This window comes from Sminthopsis crassicaudata, chromosome 3, assembly GCF_048593235.1.
Source record: "Sminthopsis crassicaudata isolate SCR6 chromosome 3, ASM4859323v1, whole genome shotgun sequence".
In the NCBI taxonomy this organism is placed as follows: domain Eukaryota; kingdom Metazoa; phylum Chordata; class Mammalia; order Dasyuromorphia; family Dasyuridae; genus Sminthopsis; species Sminthopsis crassicaudata.
In genome coordinates, this window is record NC_133619.1 from 394823742 (window position 1) to 394846574 (window position 22833).

At 39.7% G+C, this 22833-nt stretch overlaps 1 protein-coding gene across 1 annotated transcript in view; it reads right to left on the reverse strand.

Moving 5' to 3' along the window:
• The window catches only part of FXYD6 (FXYD domain containing ion transport regulator 6), a 55957-nt gene extending 46714 nt beyond the window's left edge, over window positions 1–9243 (reverse strand). The window contains exon 1 of the mRNA XM_074302222.1: window positions 8907–9243. The gene's annotated coding sequence lies outside the window, so the exon portion shown is untranslated. The remainder of the gene's footprint in view (window positions 1–8906) is intronic.
• Between the last annotated feature and the right edge of the window lie 13590 nt (window positions 9244–22833).

Sequence of the window (22833 nt, forward strand, 5' to 3'; positions counted from 1 at the left end):
GCATATTAATCAAGTGAATAGTCTAAAGTCAAAATAGATTAATGACAAGAGTAGGGACTAGAATTTTATTCATTCATTAAGTAAACATTGATTAAGCCACAGCTACTAGGGAAGCTAAGTAAACAAGAGGACCTTGACCTCTTGGAATCTGCCCATAAATATGCCACAAAATTAGGCCAAGATTCCTAAATACTGGGATCTTTTCCATCACAGCCTCCCACAGAAAGAGAAAGATTGCACCACAGCAAAAATGTCATTTGTGGTTCCTGGGAGTCTGGACTGTCACTTTTTAGCCTAATATTTAGCCTGAGGAGACACAGACCCAAGAAGCAGATGAAATCAAATCGGTGTCAAGAGTCAGTCCAAAAGCTGAATGTCTGCCTCCTCTAGTTTCTTCCCAACAAAGAACTACTCAGGCTGACCCTTACCCACCAACCCGGGGGCTAGAAACAGCAACCCACCCTCCTTCCCAGGTCATGCTTGAAACACACCCAAGTCCAGGTCCAAGAAAGAGCAAGCCTCCTTTATTTGTCTCACAACTGGCCTCCTTATCCCTTCCCTTGTGGGTTAAGACAGCTAGTCAATTAAGATAATGGCAAACAGGTCAGGCTGTACCACCCTTCCTGAGAATAATTGGATCACATACTTAGGAAGGAGAGCAAGGAAGCAACAGTGGAAAGTCTAGAAGAGATTAAAAGCTGAGAAGTCCATTTTCTAAATAGTTGAGGAGAAAGAACAAAGACCTAAGATCAAACCTGAGTTTACAGCAAGGCTGGGAACCTAGAACCTGACCCTGTCTGCTCCCTCTGTAAAGGTAGCTTTTTTTTCTCTCTCTTTCTTTTAATGATCTTAATGATGCTCTGATTTCTATTACTCCCTATCCTTAATCTTACTGGTAATTCTGGTCTAATGATTAGTTCATGCCCATTAGCTCTTTTAGTCATCCTACAGAGGAAGCTCAGCACCTGCCTAGAGATCCTAGAACTGTTGAGAAGGAATTGCAAACTCCTTTCCCCACCCCCTTCCCATCTTCTCTCCTTCCCAGCTCTCCTTGCTTCTGATCTGTCAGTCTCAATAAACTCCCAGTCATCAAAACTCATTTCCCAGTGTTCCTTCTCTGGGTATAGCTGATTTTGTCCATCATTTATCAACTGGAACTGAATTAGATCTTCTCTTTGTTGAAGATATCCAATTCTTTCAGAATACATCCTCATACAGTATTGTTGTTGAAGTGTATCTCCTGGTTCTGCTCATTTCATTCAGCATTAGTTCATGTAAGTCTCTCCAAGCCTCTCTGTATTCCTCCTGCTGGTCATTTCTTACAGAGCAATAATATTCCATAGCCTTCATATACCACAATTTACCCAACCATTCTCCAACTGATGGACATCCATTCATCTTCCAGTTTCTAGCTACAACAAAAAGAGCTGCCACAAACATTTTGGCACATACAGGTCCCTTTCCGCTCTTTAGTATTTCTTTGGGATATAATCCCAATAACAGCAATGCTGGGTCAAAGGGGCTTCCTGGATTTCTGTTACTTTCCCTGGTTAAAGAGAGAGAGAGAGAGAGAGAGAGAGAGAGAGAGAGAGAGAGAGAGAGAGAGAGAGAGAGAGAGAGAGAGAGAAACCTCCTTTAGGTCATACATAGCCTCAGGCTCCCCAGTCTTAGTCCTGAGGCAAAAGAAGTTAGGGACATGAATGGTGAAGAGAAATCAGAAAACCCGACAATAGATTTTCTGAATTCCAGAGAAGTCACCAGAGGCAAATTATGGATGAGGAGGAAGAGTAAAGTAACATTCCGTGTCTCTGCTGAGATTCAAATCTTTATAAAGTGCCCCAAATCCCTGCTCTTATGGAACAACAGACTGCCACCTGAGACATCAATTTTTGATCTCCTACTGTTCCTTCTCCTAAGTTGATAGCAACAAAAACAGCCATATGCTCCATCCTCCTCTTCAAGAACATTCCTAGGACCCAATTAAGCAACCAATACTTTGGAAGGACAATCACAACCTCAGAAACACACAGGTACAAGACATCTGTGTGGTCCAATAAATTATAAAATAATGTTTGAGGATAAATGATCAACACTTTAAGAATACAGATTAGAAAATAAGCTCTAACAATGTATCCAAGAGAAGATCATGGAAGGCAGAGGGGGAAGATTCACCTGAGTATTACTATAGAGGGGAAAAAATGCCCTCAGGTGAGCCCATAGCATCAGTACCTATTGCCACACAGTCTGAAATGGGTAGAAGTGGGCCCACAATCATGACTCTGAAACCTCAAAATCCCCCACACTGGAGCAAAGCCTCATGCTCCACCCACCCAGCAAATTCTCTATGTGAAATACTAATTGAACCCAGAAATTGTCAACTCTATTTGAGACATTCCCCTAAATTCACCCTCAGGCTAGAAAATAGAAACTGGTAAAACCAAATTTCAAAGCTGAAAAAGAGTTAGTTGGAAATAACATTGGTTGAGGTTAGCCATTTGTTAAAGTTCAGCCAGGCCCAAAGGACAGTTAGAACAAGGGACTCACTAAAAGTTAAAGACTGCCAGCATATTAAGCTACAAGCATGGGAGAGACTGATTTTGGAAACTTCCCTTTATAACTTCTGTGGGCCTCTTTGACCAGCATTAGGGAAATCTTAGGATAAAATTTTCATGCTCTGAAACTCATGAGTTCTCTAAGTATGTCTTGCTTTATTTTATCTTCCCCTGTCACCAGAAAAAGTCCTTCCTGAAAAACTTCAGTCTTTGCTCAAACAGAATTAGGGGGACAAAACTTTTGTGACCAAGCCAGGAAAACCAAGGGAATCCAAGTCCCCTCGAATCTGGGCTAGTACTGGTGAAAGCAACAGTGAGAGAGGAGTACCATGCATGCAAATCCAAAATCCAGGATTAGAGAGGCTGAAAGAAATCTCCCTGAGGATGGAGAGCTGGGGTCCAGTTGACCACAGCCCCCCCTCCTGACCTTGTACTTCTAAGCCAAATTCCTATTTTCCCATTTTAGTAAGGGGATGCTGCCAAAGTATTTTGACATGTCTCTGAGAGTGATACCGCCATGAGGAATAAGGGTATGGGTACCTCCGCTCTCCTGACCAGTAAACCTGATATCACAGCTATCTTTGACTTCTTTCAGTGCACCTCTTAAAGATTTCCAAAGGCAGTCTTTTTAAGGCTCTGAAAAATCACCTCATTCAGTTTTTTCTTGATGATGTCATGTCCTAAGCATTCCCAATCCATCCTAACAAGATTTTAAGTGCTTTACTGTGTTCCAAGAATGCTAGGCGTTAGGGACATAAGGGCAAAGATGGAATATTTTCTGACCTTAAAGAGCTTAGATTCTACTAGAAGGTGGGGCCTCTAGGAAATGGATATAACATGTACATGAAAGGATAGTGTCATAGAGTAGAAAGACTACCAGGTGTGGGGTCAAGCTCCCTGGCTTCTAATCCTGACTAACACTTACTACCAGTGTCTCCATCTATAAAAGAACTAAATGACCCCTAATCAATCAGTGATTTGAGAAGCATTTATTAAGCACTTACTATGTGCCAAGAGCTAGAGTGACAAGGACACAGTGAAACAGTCCCTTCTCTCATAGAGCTTGCATTCTATTACAAGATCATCATGAATGTAAATGGATTAATATATAGATAGATAGGGACATATATGTGTACATAAGCATATGTCTAACCAGAATAAATATATTAAAAAATTAATAAAAAGCAAATATAACTTAATTAAATATAAGTCAGTCAAAGAAAGGAGGGTCTAGCAGTTGGAAGTGATCAAGAAAGATAATAAAATGTTAGATGAGATATTCCATAAGGCAGAAGTGAGGAAAGAGTGCACTCCAGGACTGGGATATGGGAAAAGCAAAGGCATGGAGACAGGAAATGGAATACCATGTAGGAGGAACAGAAAATAGGCCGGTTTGTTTGGACTTTAAAGTACAGAAAGGGAAGGAATGAATAATCCATGAATTAGATGGAACAACCATGGCAGAGGATTTGATTGAAGATCAATGTGAAGGGAGAAAAAGAAGCAGTATTATGTTGTGAGTATACCATAGATTTCCTGACCAGAAGGAAATAATGGAACATGAGTAAGCTAGTGATCTTGACTTATATTCCTGGGGAAATTCTGGAAAGATAAGTTAGGGGAAATGAAATTTCATACCTAAACTAAGCTTCTCAGAAGTATCTCCTTATACTCGATGGTGACTATATTAAATATCATTTCTCATAATATGTGTGCTGGTTGAGGGGAATTTGGAGGAGGGGGTTATTACCTGAATCCTAGGAATATATAAAATTAGGGCTTTCTTTCCAACATTGATCCTGGTGTCAGATCTGAACCCAATTAGTTGTGTAACCTTGGATATGTCACATCATCTCTCTGTGCCTTAATTTTCACATCTGTGAAATGGGTTGAACTAGATTTCTGAAACTTCCTTCAATTTTAAATATAAATAAATATGAATTTAAATATTTAACTATAAATAAATATGATCTGAAAAAAAAGCATGAGCAGATAAGTGCTTGAAAGTATATAAACTGTCTGTGATCATCATTTACTAGCACAGAAATTTCAAATGTCATCTTGACTAGACCATCATTTTTCAGAGGAGGTATCTCGGAGAGATTGAGTGACCAGCCTCAAGTCACATAGCTAACAGATGGCAGGAGAGGGGTGAAGACCCAAGATCTCTTGGTTCTTTCTTTTTGACTATGCTAGCCCTTCTGAGCCACATTTCTGCTGTCTGGATACCAGAATCAGTATCTGGCTGGTTTCCAGGAAGGAGTTGTGGCAATCTCCTAGACAATTTGTTACACAGAAGGTGTTTGATGGGTGCCTGGCACAGTTGCTTCAGCAGCTGGCACCTGTAGGGCCTTAGCCTTTTGATCTTCATCGGCCTTCATCATCAGAGACTTTGATGGAGTCCTGATTTTGGGGTGAGAACAGGGGGGAGTTGCCTCCCCAACCTGAAAGGCCCTTATAAATTGACAAGGACTCAGGAGCAATCTGTGCCTTTCTCACAGGATCCGGGATTTAGTGGGCATACGGATTATTAAACTCTTCAAGTCCAACTTCCTTAATTGAAAGCCATAGAAATCAGGTAAATTAGCCAAGGTTACACAACTATAGAGGTAAGATTTGAAGGCAGGTCTTCTTGAGTACAATTACAAGTTAGCTCCAGAAAGTGAGGCTGGTGACTTTGCACAGCCTCCCTTCATTTAATTTCAATTCACTTGCAAGCCACGGCCTCACCTCCCTGATGTCATGGTCCCCATTAAGAACAGAGAACAAACAACAATAGCCAGTATTCTATTCATTATAACATGCTGAAATTTAGAAAATGAGGTTCCTCCACAGGTCCCTAGAGGGAAAAAAATCCATCTGCCCTTTGGAGGAGCCATGACTAAAACATAAGAGCCTATTTTCCAGTTTCTGGGAGGTTTTTTTAAAGGTAAACAAAGGAACCTTTTCACTTTCCATGGATGCAAAAAAAAAAATTTTTTTTTTTTTTTACCTTGTAGTTATTTCCCCAGTCCCCTAGAAGGAATCACACCAAAGAATAACCACAAGACACAAGAGAAAGGCAATTACTCTTCAGTATCAAAGAGTCATAGAAAATTCCTTAAGTCATTTAGCATAAACCCCTCATTTTACATATGAGGAAACTGAGACCTGGAGAAGTAAAATCATTTGCCTAAAATCACAGAGGTAGTAAATGGCAAAGAGAGGGCTTGAACCCAGGGCTCCTGATCCTAAAAGCAATGCTTTTTTTTTTTTTTTTTCCCCTTACACCATAGAAGCTGCCTTCTCTAAGCTTCCATTCTGTGGACTTTGAGGTTCTAAGCCGGCTATAAAAGAGGAGGGGAAGAGAGGGTAAGGAAGAAAAGAAAAAGGGATGAAGAGGAGAGAAGGGAGAGAGAGGGCAAAAGAGAGGAGATGGAGAGAGAGGAGATAAGTGGAGAGGGAGAAAGTTGGGGTAGGGAAAAAGAGGAGAATGAAGGAGAGAGGGAGGAAGAGAGAAAAGCCTGTTCTGCCTATAACCCAAGATGATGGAAAATAGCTATTTCCTTAAGCCCTTCCTATTTCCCTTCTCTTGGCAAAAACCAACTCTCTCACCATTGTTGAAGTAATAGGGCTCTTTCTGGGGTCTTTTTCTTTTCCTGTTTACTGATAACTGAAGGGAACAAAGGTTGTAGAAGAGGGGGATACCATTAAATACGTGACTTTTTCTAAGGCCAAGAGGAAGACAGCAGAAAATGAGAACAGTGTGGACTTTAGCCAAATTTCTGTGCAAGTCCCAACTTCTTTCTTCTCTCCCTCAACCCCAAATACTACCTTCGGTATTTCAAGCTCACCCTCAGTACACTAGTTCCCAAAATCCTTTACTTTATTATCTTGTATATACTTCTCTGTATAAGGTGAATAGCTGAAATATATATATTTGTTGTTTCATTGTTTTTCAGTAGTATCTGGCTCCTTGTGAATCTTTTTCTGGTTTTCTTGACAAAATACTGGAGTGGTTTGCCATTTCCTTCTCCAATTCATTTTACAGATGAAGAAATTAAGGCAACATGATTAACTGACTTGTCCAGAGTTACATAGCTAATAAGTAAGTATCTGAGGTCAGATTTGAATTTAGGAAGACGAGTTTTCCTGATTCCACCAGCATTCTATCCTCAGGGGCTACACCAAGCACCTCATTTGCATGATCTCATTTGAGCTTAAGGCAGCCATTAGTAAACAACTCTTTACCAAGAGTTTATGATTATGATCCCCATTTTACAAAAGAGAAAACTGAGTTCAGAGGCTAAATGGCTTGCCTGAGGTACTCACACATCTGATAATCCTGCTGAAGGTAGGATGTGAATACAAGTATTCTTGCCTTCAAGCCCAGCATTCTATGTCTGATGTCATCCTTTCCAGTCTTAAACCCTCCTGTCCCTGGCCCCATCATATCTCCAACAATCTGAAATTGCAAATTGTGATATAAGTGGGATTTGAATCCAGGCCTTCCTGACCCAAATCCAGCATCTGTAACACATTGCCTCCTTGCATGATGCTAGGTGAGCAGAATCCCTACCTATCTATAACTTGACCTCCTTTTCTAGAATCATACTCATTAGACCTGAAAACAGACCTGGAAATCACCTCTTACAACTGTATTAGCCCTTTTGTCTCAGCTCTGGCATTCTCCCTAATCCCTGACCTCTCAAACCTAGACATCCATCAGTTCCCTCCTGGCCTTTCTCTTTTTTCTCTTAATTTTTCAAGAGACAGGATAATCCCCTTCTGAGTTCCAGCTAAATACAAATTCTGTGATTACCAGGTTTACTGATTTTTTTAAAGGGAGAGGGAGGGAATGTGTGAGAGCTGAAAGAGGCAGTGATGAGGTCAGAAAGGGGAGAGCCACAGCCTAGAGAGAGGTGGGTCTACGCTGGGGAGGGGATAGGAGGGAGTTTGGGGATATCAAATTGGAGATGACGGTTGGGCATCCAGAATAAAGTCTCCAGAAAAGCCAGGAACAAGCAGTATCTAGGCAACTATGTGTAGAGGAGGGGGCAGTAGGCAGGGAGGGATAAAGAGGTGGGGAGTGGGCCAGAGAAGAGAAGCAGAGTACAGGAGAGGAGTTTCCATGGCAACTACCAGGCAGGTCACGTGAGAAAGAGCTAAGTTGCTGAAACACATACACAATTTGAGGGAAGCAAGGCGAGGCTGGGGCCGGTCAGGGTGGGGTCCATTCAGGAAAAGAACAGCCTAGACACCCAACTTGCTCATGAGATGCACCCCAATGTCCTTCGAAGCTTATCCCAGACCAATTCTACAGCTCCAGAGACAGAGAAGGGGACACCAACCAACAGCTCTAAACAGACCTGGCATAATAGTCATTACCCTAATACCTGAGAGCTGGCAAGGGTGGAGGGAGGGGGAAGGGGAAAACAAACCCATTCCTCAGGTGTGTCTACACCCTACCAGACAGCTCAAATCAGTGTCTAAACTGCCCCCACCACCACCACCACCTCGCACAAGTCCTTATTTGCTCCTCCCAATTGTCCAAGTGAGGACAGGGAAAAGAGGCACTCATGAGGACTGTAGTGATCAATACCCCCAGCTCTGCCTGCTCCCACTGTCTTAGAGAAAAGAAATGGGAGTGAGGGGGAGGAAGAGGAAGCATTCGATCCTGGGAAAGAGGGAAGGAGATGAGGGTTCAAATGAATTAAAGAGAAGAGAAAAGAAGCTTCCCATTTCCACAAACTAGACCCTTCAATTCTCTTCAATCTGCCACTCCTCACCACCCTACAACCCACTACACCCAAATTTTTATTACTTAGACACCGATATGTACACACAAATCCAAGGATACATTTCCAAATCCACACAAGCTAAACACAGACATACTCTTAGCCTTGAGTCACTGACACAGCCCCAAGTAACAAAGGGGAAAAAAATAATCTCTCAAAGAAAAATAGAGTAGGGGGAACAAATATTCCCTCCCCGCCTCAAATGCCAAGTTCAAGATAACCATAGAAACCATTCCCAGTTTTACTGTCCTGCCCCTATCTCCATTATATCTCCAATAATCTGTCTCCCCTACACTCCTTTTCCCTCTTCTTCCAATCTCTACTTAGCACCCCCTCACCCCCCCAAAAAAAGCCACTATGGTTTATTTCTCCTAAGGTCATTTCCCACCTGAAAACCATACCTCTACCCCTCTCTGAGAGAATCTCTTCTAACCATCCAAATTATGCCATCAGCAACTCAATCGGTTTCTAAAGCAGCCCTGGGTTCCAGGGGGCTTCCATCCAAGCCACCTCCTCCTCCCCCCAAAAGTACCAAACTTTCTCTGTCTTCCCCCTACCCACCCCTCTTCCTACTTACCTTTATAGCCCCAGTCTCCAACAAAATCCAAGGAGGCCCAAGAAGTCTCTTAGATTAGTAGGAGTGGTGGGGGTGGGGTAAAATGGGGGGGTGGCAAGTAAGCGTTGGCTTGTTTTCCCCAAGCCTCTCTTCTTCTGTGTAGGAGTCCAGGCAGGCAGGAATAAAGTGTTCTCTGTGTGATGTGTGTGTGTATGTGTTTGTGTGCGTGGCAGGGCTGGGCTGTCTTGTTAAGTCTGGGGACCCAGATGCATCCGTCTCAGCTGTCTAATGGCTTCTGGGTAGGTTCAGACGGAGATACCCCCTCCCCTTCCTTTCCCCTCCCCCCATGGTCCTGTGTACAGTCCTCTCCTCTCTGACTGGTGGAGGGGGAAAGATAAAAAGGCCAGTCAAGCATGGAGAAAGCAACAGGAGCCCTGCCTTACTGTGGGTGCGGAGGTGGAAGAAAGAATTTGCAATCAGCTGTTGCTTTTTGGTTTTTCTGTGGTAGGAGTGGATGAGAGAGAAGCATGCACACACAATGAAAGAACTAGTGTTTCCCCCCTCCTACTCTGTCTCTCAGAAATAGTAAACGAAGGGGAAGGGAAGGGAAGGGTAAAAATATTTAAAAGCCCAGTACCAGACTCAGGCAGCCCACGTTCATTAGGAGCCTCAGTAATTAAGGAAAAAAATGGATTAAAATTATGAATGACTGCATTGTAGTTACAGGGAGCCCAGCCTTTGTTTGGTAGAAATCTCATTTTTAGCTATAACTGACCGAGGACGACTGTGGTCCTTAACAGGATGGCCAAATCCTTCCAGAGATTTTCTGTTCAGCACACCTGTGCGATTCCAAGCATGATCCTCACCCCAGGTCAAGGAACTTGGTCTCAAGAGATATAGCCCCAGCACTATCAGAAAAACCAAGAAGACAATAGCAGTCTAAGTGGAAAGAAACAAGGAAAAGGTGTGGGCCTCTCCACTGACAACCATAAAGTACTTTCTGCCACCACCACAATCCCAGGGCTCTTGGACTCATTAGAGAAAAGTTAAAAAACAAAAAACAAACCTTTCAAAAGAATGGTTTGGAAATTGAGCTGAAAATATAGGCCTTTCTCTGCCTGGACACCTTTACCAGGAGCCAGCCAAGTGAGCCATGGTTTTGGAAAGAGCATAGTCCTGAGGAGAAGAATTTTACCTTCTGAAACTTTGGGATATGAGGAGCAGAGGGAGATGTGATGGGAAGATGTTATGGGAAGAGACATGATAACAATAATCAGAGTCTCCTGTGGGAACTTATTGCTCAATCATACTCCAATGGCTTTATGGAAAGGCAAAGAATGAGAAGAGATGTGGTCAAATTCCATAAAATCCCAGACAATGAAATCTCAAATGTAATTTGTGCCAAGAGGGAACAAGGCTTTGTTAACCAAATCCAGGAAGGTGATGAGGAAGGTGCAGTACCTACCCTTTGAAACATGTGAGTTAAATTTAGGGCATAGATAAGGAAGCCACCAATCCCACTAGCAGGTAATAATACACTTAGGGAGTTCACTACCCCCAGAGGTACTAATATTTGCAAGCAGAAATGAATTGAAAATGGATTTGGATCAATTATTGAATTATAGTCAAACTTCCTTGCCAAGATATAGTAGAACTCTGCCTAATCTTTAAGATAATTTCAGGGAAAACAATCCTGGACTTTTGTCAACAGGCAATCATTTTCCCCCAGTAGAATGTAGGTTTCTTGGAGAACATTTCTGTCCTTGTATTTATTCCCTATTCCTTGAGTTCAGGAATTGTTTCATTTTGTGTTATATTTGTATCCCCAGCTCTTAGCAAAGTGTCCTGTACATAGTGCATACTTAAATGCTCAGTTGAATTCCTAGCAAATGTTTTGATACTTCTGTTGGCAACAGTACAAACTGTATTCATGGTCTGAGCCAGTGTAAAGAGATTTCTATGTTCTTAGGCAAACCAATCAAGTCCAAAACCTATCACATATGCAATGTTTTATAACTTTGAACTGATTGTTCAATCCTTCTGTCCCTAATTCTTTCTACCTGTACATTCTGGACTATTATTTTTATCTTCATTTTCTATTTTGGGCATATCCCAAATGCTATATTCTGGGCACCTCTTACTGCCGTTTTCCGGTACACCTTCTATCAAGGAAGGATTCATCAAATCTGGACTATACAAGTACCTGAATAGGAGAGGATTTGCCAATGGATCAGAAGCTAGAAGTGGTAACATTTGTTGGCTCTAATATCTTTATAATGAGAATAACAAAGTCCTTTGCCAAATCATTTTTCAGGGTCCCTTTGACTAACACTGCAGGAATCACCTAGTTTTGATAGAATACAACAACTAGGCTAAGAAATGCCCTCCCTCTCCCCTACAAAAAGTTGTAAGAACAGATGCTGAAATGGATGTGAGATTTTTAAGGATCTTCCTAAATTGATCCCCACTACATTCCAACACCAGATGCTTTAGGAGAACTTTGGGGTGAAATTGGTGATTAGTATTTCATTATAGTGATCATCTGACGTAGATTGGATTAGATCCTTCAATTTAAGTCAAAATGTATTTTGATTTTAGTGATTTTCATTTGAAAATGGATAAAGAAGATATTGAATGTTATATTGGAAAATATGATTAAAGAAACAAAAGTAACCAACTCACAAGCCCCAAGCCTGTATATCACCAATGCTTACCTCCTTTAAGAATGGAGTGGGAAGGAGCTGGACCCTGCAGACTTTGTATAAATGTAGAAAAGGACCAGGTGTTTCAAAGACTCTCTTTGTGCAGTTTAAGGGAGGTAGAACAGACATTTCTAGCTTTTTCTCCCCTGCCCCTATTCAAAGAAAACTTAATTCCTGCTAGGAGGGCAAGTAAGAAGTTGGGACAGGAAGCTACAATGCTTTCTTCATAAAGAGGGAATTTATATTTCTAGGCTAGATTTATATTTCTCTTCTCGCTTGGATATTGTTAGTCTGGGGAATATGATCAAGTTCAATATAACCTCTAATTTCTGTGTCATTATTAGGGGGAAAGAGGACCCCCAGCTCTGTATCCCCTTTCTTACCAGATATAAGTTCCTCAATGAATACACATAGCAAATAGCAAAGAAACTCATTTATCCAAATCATAACAAAACAGAAATCAGAGAAGGTTCATTCATCTCCAACAAGAGAAATAATCCTAGATTTCACTTAAGGCGATGTTCCTCAAAGTCTCCACTTTAGTCAGATGAGGATAGGGACATAATAGAGAACTTCCAGTTCCAAACATGAGGTCCTACATGATGGATATGGTTGGCAAAGAGAAACCAAAGAACTGATAAAAATTATTCCCTAGGGCAGGTAAGGAGAAGACTGTATAGTTCCATGGTCCCACCCACTGGAGGTAATCCTGGCAGAAATCCAAGTTTTGTTAAGTCTTTTAAGCTAATCTCTATCAGAAAAGGGTTTATCTACCTCAGTAAAATCAAGATCAGTTTTATCAGATTTTATCATTGGTCCTCTTCAAAAATGAAGGGCAAAGGGGACAGCGAGGTGGCGCAGTGGATAGAGCACCAGCCCTGAAGTTATGGGGACCTGAGTTCAAATCTGGTCTCAGACACTTAACACTTCCTAGCTTCGTGACCCTGGGCAAGACACTTAACCCCAATTGCCTCAGCCAAAAAACAACAACAACAACTTCTAAAAATGAAAAGTAAATAATAATTATTCTGTAATTCTGGCATACTCTCCCTCCACCTTTGTTGAATTAATTCTCATTCTTAACTCAAATACTACTTTCTCCAAGTTTTGTAAAGTAAAGTGTTTTGTACCCTTTGTATTATTATTATTATTTTCTCAATTAACTTAACATAGCTCACATGGACTTCAGAGTATATACTTATAGAGTAAGGAAGAGGGATAGATAGTGAAGTTGGACCATACCAAAATTCTACCCTGCCCTTCCCATCTCCATTCAACATCCTATTCCAGTGTTTCCATTTTCCCCTCTGGTTGGACTTTTCCCCTCCCTTTCCACCCTCCAAACCTCACCCTACCTCCCTTTCTTCCCTCCCCCCAAATTCTACCATTCATAGTACAGCCTACAACTTCAGGAGGACAGAGAGAGAGAGAGATAAGAGACAAGACAGAGAATAAGAAAGACCAATACAAAGACAGGCCTATCCAAAGTTTGGGTAGTCCTAGCTCCAAAGGCATCAAGTTCATAGTACTTATAGTCTCTTAAGTTATCAAAGGATTCTGTAGAACTCAGCAGGATTGATTAGGGAGTAAGCCGGGGGCCGGCTGCCACTGTCCACTGCTTCCCATTTGCAAACTGGTCCAGGAGTAGTGTTATAACCAATGTTCTTTAGAATGAGAGAAGAATCCTTTATTCAGCAATTCTCATGAGAAGTGGGTATACCCATAGATAAGACACACTAGATACTTTCAGAGAGCAAACTTTATATTGGTAGCTCCATTCTTTACCTTCAATGTTTAGATTGATTAGATTACAATCAGGGCTGGTTACAAATGGTTGAATTTACTCTCAGAATAGCAATTAGTTTGGGTTACAATCTCCTCAAAAAGTCTTATGCTTTGTCACTGATCATAGATGGTTTGGGTTGGTTTAATTCTAAGCCCCTTTTGTCAGGAACTTAGTTGTCTAACCAGTTCCCCAACTCACAGGTGATTAGAGACATCCCAACAAGATATTTCATTCCCCCTTCCCCTTATCCTGTTCTAATAATATCTACAGAAACTCAGCTTTTCATACTTCTCACACTGAGATGTCCCTCTCCTGGCACAGCATCATAAAACTTGGCAATGTTGTAAAAGTTCCACTCCACCAAAACTAGTTCCCACTCCCAGCTTCCAACTCAATTTCTATTCTGCAGTTCCTTCCCTTTTCTCTACTGTCTAAAAACCTTGGGAACTGAAAGAAAGAGAACCTGAAATGTTTCCAAACAAAAGTTTTGTACAAGCTTGGGTGATTTGATACCTGAACCCTACTTTGATATCTCTTCCTGATATACTGGACAGCCTAGTTCTCAAGGCCACCAGAGCACATCCACAAATGCAATCCTTACCAACTGAAAAATTTTGCAATCTAGGCTCCATGATACAGTGAGTGCCTGTTGATCAAAGGCTGGCTACGCCAGATGCAGGGAGATTGGGTTGGTATCTGGTCTAGCCACTGAGTCATGATTTTTATTTGTTTTTTGGTCAAGAAACTTGTGAAGATGGTTTATAGTTATAAAAAGGATGTGATGTGTGACCGTGGAGAGAGGACTATGAAATTACAGATCTTTTGATGTACTGTCTCTGGAAGATATGAGCTCAGTGCCAAGCACATGGGCTGGTGAGACTGAGTGAAAAGACTTGCAGGGACAATACTAAAAAAATGCGCTAGATTTAGAACCAAAGGATCTGGGCTAAAATACAGATAGATAGCTAACACCATGTCTAGAGCTGGAAGGGCCTATATAGTCCATTATCTTCATCTTGTAGGAAAAGAACTGGGAAGCAGAAATGTTAAGCAGCCTCAGATTTCAATCCCTGCAAAAATATATTCAACAGACTTTCCTCTTTCCTTTAAAATCCTTATAAGGAAGAATAGCTGCTACCTGAGATGGTCTAATTTACTTGTAAAAAACTTTAATCATTAGGAAATTTTTCCTTACAACAAACCTAAATTTGTGCAATTATTGCAATTGTCTCTATACTTTTGAAGCCTAACCTCTTCTGCAGCAGCCTCTCTCTACTCTTGACAGAATCCCTCCCCTTCTGCCCTTTGCTGGGAATTTTTATCCTGAAATCTTTCTTGTACTCTGCTTCTCTCTCAACATACACTGATATACCAAGGGATTTCCCCTGGTTAATCCTTGCTTCAATCCTTGTGACACTAAGGATAGGTAACTAATCAGAAGCACTCTTAAGGGAGACCCCTGCTCCCTCACTATGAAATCCACAGTCCTTTAACTGTCATTGGGCACTTTCTCTTGGCTCTGGTAGGAGAATACAATCTGCCCAAATGTTTGACCATGTTGGCTGTCCTGGTGCCTATGCATCCAACCATCAGTGTCTCCTTAAGCCTTCCTTTAGATGACTGAAAATAAATGGTAATCAAATTTACTGTTCTTACTCTGATGCTTTTATGAAATCTTCTATATGTCCCAAATTCCCACAATTAAATGCAGATAGTTTACCTTTTGTAGCTTGTACTTATCCTCCAGGGCCAAACAGAAAAAATCCTATGGCTCTTTCACTGGCAGACAGATATCACCTCCTTACTATCCCTTTCTTTCCGTTAGTCTTCTTTTCTCCAGAATAAACATCCCCCTTTCCTTCAGCTGGTCCTCATATAGCATAATTTTGAAACCCTTCAACATCCTAATTGTCACCCTCTGGACACGTTCTAGTTCTTCAATGTAGCTGTTGTCATTTTAGTCACATCCAATTATGAGTGACCCCATTTGGATTTTTCACAGGAAAGATATTGGAGTGGTTGCAATTTCCTTCTCTAGCTCATTTTACAAATGGAGAAACTGAGGGAAATGCAGTTAAGTAACCTGCCAATCACACTGCTAGTGAGTGTCTGAGACCATATCTGAATATCCTGACTCCAGGCCAAGCACTCAAGCCATTATGCAGTCTTTATTATTGCTTCCTTTTCCAGAAGGTTTTACTAATCATCTCTTTGTAAAGATGTTCTGAAATTTTACCAGAAACATAAGTTAACACACTGGTTTAGAATTTTTAGATTCCACTTGTTCCTTTTTTGGAATATTGGGATAATCTTTGCTTTTCTCTATTCTAGCTGAACCTCTCCTATTTCCACAATCCCTGTGACAATGGCTTAGCAGTTACAGTATTCATTCCTTTCAGGATCATCGAATATAGTTATTTGGGGCTGGTTATTAAAATTCACCAAAGAGAGCCAAGCATTCCCTATCTCCTTCCTTATCTGGTTATCAGTTCAATAATCAGCTCCTTCCTCCAATTTTATGTGCTGACCAATTTAAAGATCATCTTCTTTAGAAGAAAAAATTAAAAGCAAGAGTCTAATAGATCTGTTTTCTTTCAGTCATCCTTGGCCATTACCTCATCCACATCAGACAGTAGTCCTCTTTTCTGCAACACAGGTAAAAGAAAAGCAATTTTTAGCTGTCTTTTTCTTTTCCTACTAGGCAGATTATTCTGAGCTTTAGAACTCCCTATGCTTCTTTATTCTTATTTTTATTGATATGTTTTAATATTACTTTCACTTCTTAATATATAGGGCTTTTCCCTACCCCACCCTCCAGCCAATGAAACATGCCCTAAAAGAAAGAAGAAAAAAAGAAAGAAAAAAAAAAAAAACAGTGCCAATATACAATAATTCAGACACAGAATCCATCTCCTGTGAAGAAGGGAGAAAGGTATATTTTCTCCTCTCTTTTGGGGACCAAACTTGTCCATTATAATTACACATTACTTGATTTTTGAGTTGCTGAAGTTTTGTTGCTATGGTACCATTTGCATTGTTATAGACATTGTAAAACAACTAGTTGTTGCAGAAGATATAAAGCCCTGGACCTGAGGTTGTTAATAATGATTAATAATAGACTTAAAGTTGGGAAGAACTGAGTTCAAATCCAACTTCAAACTCTTACTAGTTGTGTGACTCTGAGAAAGTCATTTAACCTCTAACTGCCTTAATTTCTCCATCTGCAAAATGGAGATTAATAGTAACACTATCTCCCAGATGTGTAAGGACTGAATGAAAATATTTATAAAGTATTTTGCAAACCGACTAGCACTATGTAAATGCTAGCTATTTATATTAGATTTAGAAGAGCAGTTTCCATCATGAGACCTTCCACCTTTCAGTGAATGGAGTATCATTAAGGCAAGTCAAGAAAATATTAGTGAACCTGCTTTTGACTGAAGGGGAGTACCAACAGATACCCATCTGGACAATTCAAGTCTCCATCATATCATATTTATCATACCTTTGGGCCAAGCTTGCTTTTGTGATCTATTTTCCAAAATCCTCAACTCTTTCCTCTTTCTGTCCAGCTTTATAATAGGTCCTAATGTCAATATAATTGGAAGCAGTCAGATAGTTTGTGGATAGAGTGGTGAGTCAGGATAGCCCTAAGTTATCTTTGTCTCAGCTGCTCACTAGCTGTGTGATCCCAAGCAAGTCACTTAACATTTATTCGCATAATGCAATGAGGAAAGAAATGCAAACCACTTCAATATCTTTGCCATAGGATCCAACTGAACAGCAATAATGTCAATAAAACATCTGTTTCTGCTTCCACTGATCTTTACACAAATATTTCTTTTTCTAGTTCCTAGATTTCCTCACATGTATAAATCCCACTTATTGCAGTATTAATCTGATTCCCCTTTATTTATTCTAGTCCATTGTATATTGTAAATCCCTCCAGAACTATAATTCATGAGAGATCTTCTCCCACTAAGTTTCTTTTTTTTTAATTATAGCTTTTCATATGCATGGGTAATTTTTCAGCATTGACCCTTGCAAACCTTCTGTTACAACTTTCCTCCTTCTTCCCCCCGCCCCCTCCCCTAGATGACAGGTAGACCAATACATCTCACTAAATTTCAATAACATACATGATGCCAAATTTGCCTTTTGCATCAGTATCTCTAGTGGGCTGTGCTCGTTACCCATACTTGGTGCATTTGTATACAAACATCTGTGGGCATGTCATGAGTTGTCATGCTGACTCCCCTTAAATTTCATCTCTTATAACCTGGGTATCTCTAGTCTTCTTCCTACATTATAATTCCAGTCCTCTACTTGCCATCTAGAGATGCACACATACACACACACACATCACACATACATGTGCACCCAGGGAAATATAATCCACAAATTTTCACATTCATGTCAACACAATTAGACGGACAAAGATTCCATAGTTGTCTTGTCAGCATTGACCCCTCTCTTTACTCTTTCTCTCAAAGATTTCATAATAGGAAGGACAAGGATTGGGTAAAGCCACTTTCCCTGGGCCTCCGTTTACTCCTCTGTTAAATGAAAGGATTGGACTAGATAGTTTAGATAAGGTTCTTTCTGGTTCTACATCCTATGAGGTAATGAAGTCAGGAATTAAATCAAATCCCTCTTCTTCCCCCACCCCACAGAAAACAGTCATTTAAATGAATAGCATTATTTAATAACTACCTATACAAATATAAGTGAAATTCATCCCCCCAGTATAAACTGTTTTCTCTCCCCCTCCCTTCCTCACCTTATCAGAAAAAGCAATAATTACCTCATTAGATTAAATTTGCCTTCCAACAGAGTGAACTATCTCCTCCTAGTGTTCTCCTTTAATTACCAGTATGCATCTCTCTGGACATTCCCTTGGCCCTATTAAAGCATTTGCTTATCAATTCTTCACCAATATCCCCCACCAGCCCCAGGTTCACGGACACATTTTGGAGGAACATTTGGCACGATAAACTAAATGGAAGGTATAAGGAGCCACAGCAGCCTTCGGAGATAATGACTTTGGAAACTGGAGACATAATGGGTCCCCAGACAAAACTAGAATAGCTCTCCATTTCTTCTTCTCTCATGTTCAAGGAAGATGACAGCCTGTTAGCATAAGCAGGTACTTGACCCATGCACTCACCAAGAGGAGCACCAGGGGCCTGTTTTTCAACACAAGCGCTTGTCATCTTATACTTTGAATTCAATTCAATAAACATTTATAAAATAAGTCCATGGGCCAGACTGTAAACTGAGCACTCAGGAGGTAAAGATGGAAAAAAACCAACCTATTCTCTCTCCTAGAAGTTGCTTACAATGTAATGGGGAAGTAGGAGCTATGCAAATAAGATTGATACAAGGTACATAAGGATGAAAGAGAAATATAGATAAAGTGCTATAAAACCCATAACAAAAGACCCTCAGGGGGAAAAAAGCAGGGAATCAAAGGAGGCATCATAAAAGAGGGGACTCTTAATCTTGGTCTTGAAGGAAGATTTCTTTTTAAATTTGTTTTTAAGAAGAAGATTTCAACAAGTAGAAATGTGATAGAAGTGCCAAAGCTCAAAATCAGTGTCATAATCATGTTTCTGAGTTTAAGAATAACCAAAAGACCCCATAAGGCAAATTACAACTTGAGATAATTTTATTCCATTTTCTCTCTTCTTATTCTATCCTCCAGCCCTCTGGGATGGAAGTGGGCAAGCTGGAACAAATAGCTATGGGCTGGTAAATAGTTGGAATTTATTTTCAAAGGTACTATGACCTCACAATACATTGCAAAGCTTCCAGAAAGACCATATTGGAAGGGAGAGGTAAGGATGGTATTCCTCCAGAACATAATAAACCTCTGCTTGGCAAGTGGACAGCAGAGGAGAGAATGAAGTAGGAATAATAGTGACTAGAACATTAACAATTTTGGCTGAAAGCCTGATACACTGGGTCTGTGGTCAGCCTGCTCTTGGAAAAGTGCACTGCTTTGGTAGCAACAAGTAATCAAGAGTGACCTTTTCATGTGGTTCAGATCCTTAGAAGCTTTCCTTATCCTGCTCTGCTCTTCTCCAATACAATTATCTCAAACATGGTGTCTTAAGGTTACTATCTCTCAGTCCAAGGGTCATGATTAATGAGAATTTGACAGAAACCACTTATTGCCATGGTCATGCACTATGTCATCAGATAGCCCTTGGAAAAAAATATCCTTCCCTATAGATTTTTAAACAATAAAATGAATATCCATTTGCCTGAGTTGAATTCAGTATATTGTATAGTAGAGGCAAGAGATGGACTGAAAGATTTGATTCAAAGCTAAGCCATATAATTGACATTTGGGCATTAGGAATTATGGGAAGCAGATCAGAGCTCTTACCCCTATTTGATTAAAAAAAGGAAGTGAGAAAATAGTGATAATAAATTCAATTTACTTCAATTGAACAAACATCTAGTAAATATCTACTATAAATAAGGCACCAACCATGCTAGGCATCAGGGATACAAAAATGGGAACACAGTACTTACCTAGGAGAAAGTGGTTTTCCTAGTATGAAACAATCATTGCCCAAATACTATGTACTCTTAAATTTAATCTACTTCATTAATGTTTCCTTTATCACGTTCTCATCTAGACAACTAACAAAACAATAAATTGAGCTCTGATTTGTAGCATTTGCTTTTTTGTCAAGTATAAAATGGACACACTGAAAATTTAATAATCAGCTTTCTACGGCACACACCTGCTCCTACCCAATCTTTCTGGAACATGGTTTTAATTTCCTTCAGGAGACAAAAAAAAAAAATCCATCTGATGTCTGCATTTCTTATCTGATTATCCTAATCAATCAAAGAAACACTGACTGGATCCCAAGCTGGCAGGAGGATACCACCAACTTCTAAGATGGTATTGATAGATAAATCTGATAATTGAGCATCTCTGCAAGTTATAACTTCTAACAGAAGAAGGAGTAAAGGGTGTCAGTCACTAAAGTTTATGGATCTGTAGCTAAAACATTTTCTCTCTTGCTTTGGCTCTTTTTCTCTCTCCCTAGAAGCCAAATGTCCTTTAATATTAGGATTCAAAGGAAGTCTTAGAAGCTCCATTCAAACTGGGTTTATTTTTAGTCCCCTCCCCACCTTTTTTTTTTTACACTGCTTGGCAAGCTGCTTAAATGCTCCCAGCTGTTATCTGCCAGAGGCCAAACAAGAGGGAAGGGGTTTCCATGGTGGAGGAAAGGGAAATTGGGGAACAAATTTTTCCCATCAGTTAGAATTGACATTATGAAGTAGTAAAGCCTGCCTTCCCAGAAGATAAAAATTTTGTTCCCAAATGTCAAGACTTCACGGACCATATGCTCACACAGCTCAGTGTCCTTTTCTTCCAAGGTTTCTGAGGATAATTCTGGGAACCATTCAATGAGTATTTACTATACAATAATAATGAGAACTCATTTGTACCACTGTGCTAGTCAAGATGGACAGCACATTTCCCCAAATTTGCAACCTATCATCATGCAACAACAAAAGGGAAGACTAGAATAGTAATGTTTTTTAAAACCATTTTACTTGGAAAAATATGAATTTTCCCAGTAAGTCATTTTTAGTAACTAGTAATTTTGAGTAAGAGGGACAATGTGGTGGAATGGGTAAAATGTTGAACCTGAATCAGAAAATCTATGTTCAAATCCTGACTCCAGCAATTATTAGCATATGACTATGTGCATATTATTTAACTTATCAGACCTTCAGGCACTTTTCTAAGAGTTACCTGTTATTATAAATAGTGTGATTTATATATTTATATATGGTGGAGTTGAGTGGGTCAGCTTTGGCATCAGAAAAATCCAGGTTCAAGTCCTGTATCTGACCCATATCTAAATACCAATGGACAAGTCATTGAACCTATCAGCTCTCCAAGAAATTTTATGACTATAAATTATAGATAAATTAAAAATTAACTTGTACCCCAGAAATCACAGGTGATATATTTAGGCAGTCAATAAGCATTTTAAAACATTTGGTAATGTGATAAACTGAAAATAAAAATATAAGCAAAAAAGAAAGTGAGGTCACTGCTCTTAAGGATTTATTATTGTAATGGAGAAAGATAGCACAAAAAAGGAAACTGAAAAGCTGGAGGATGAAGTATAGCCTGGTGTAATTGTATTTAAAAATAAAATACAAGATAACCGTGGCTGGGGAACTTTCTTCTCCTTCCCATTCTTCTTTTTCTCTTTCTTCTTCTCTTCCTTTTATAGAAAGATATTTAGAATCAACTATCTGACTTTTTCGTTACTCCTCAGATTGCTCTTCACTTATTACAATGCTTATTCTCAATATCCTAAATTCTAGAGTAATCCAGAGGTATATTTAGATATTTCCTCATTAATTAAAAATTGCAATCCCTTTCTCCTTAAGTATTGGGTCTTTTCCCATCCCATTTATTAGACATAATTTAATAAACGAAAACTTTCTTTTGCCATAAGCAGTTTCTCATACTTTGCTGTACTTTAAAAAACAAATATCTATTAGAGTTAATTCAATTTTGAAATGGCTATAAAATTTATATACAAAAATAATCAATAATATTATAAGACATAAATAACTATTTTTAATATGTCATCTGTATGAAAGATCAAAGCCAAAAATCACCTTTCACCATCTCTGTAACTACAGATGACTTCTAACTTCTTAAATTTTCGTCACTCAGTTCACCAAATATAACCCTGGCTCAAAGGGCCAACTGGGAGGGACTCTATCTTCATTGGTAAAAATTAATTGCTCAATGCCTCACACCTTCCTGAAGAACAGAGCTTAGGTAAGAACAGGAGAAAAGAAAGATCTGGTCTCTTAGGTCTTTGGAGTGGGGAGGTACAGAACTTCTAGCTTTCAACATCAAAAGAAAAGATACACTGGATATCAACCTCTCAGGCCATCTTAGAGCCATGAAGACAGAAAGACTCTAGGAAGAATGAGAGGAATAGGCTATCTCTATCATGTCCCTATCTCTAGTTTGTTATGGGAAAGACTGGGGAATAACTTCTTCAGTGAAATCTGGGATTCTCTCCATCTTTCTTGGCTAAGTTACCTCAATCCCACAAGGAGAACTCCTTAACACTGTATTGTCTGTTATATATTTTCAAATTCCTACTTCCTCAGATTTCTCTAGCTTTTGCTATTGATTTGGACAAGCAAGTTTCTTTGATTTTTTGCTGTGTGTGCTTTCTTGGCTGAATTGGCATTTGGTGGGAAAGAAATTAAGCATTGTATAAAAAGCCTGGTGTCTTTTTTTTCCCCATCAAGAAATAGTGACCAGAAATTTAGCTTGAATCTAAAAAATATATTACCTAGACTAATACTAGTTAAGGGAACATATAGACATGATTTTATAACAATACCCTTTCTCTCTGAGGAGAGAAGAGGGACCAGTTCATGGACATCAATC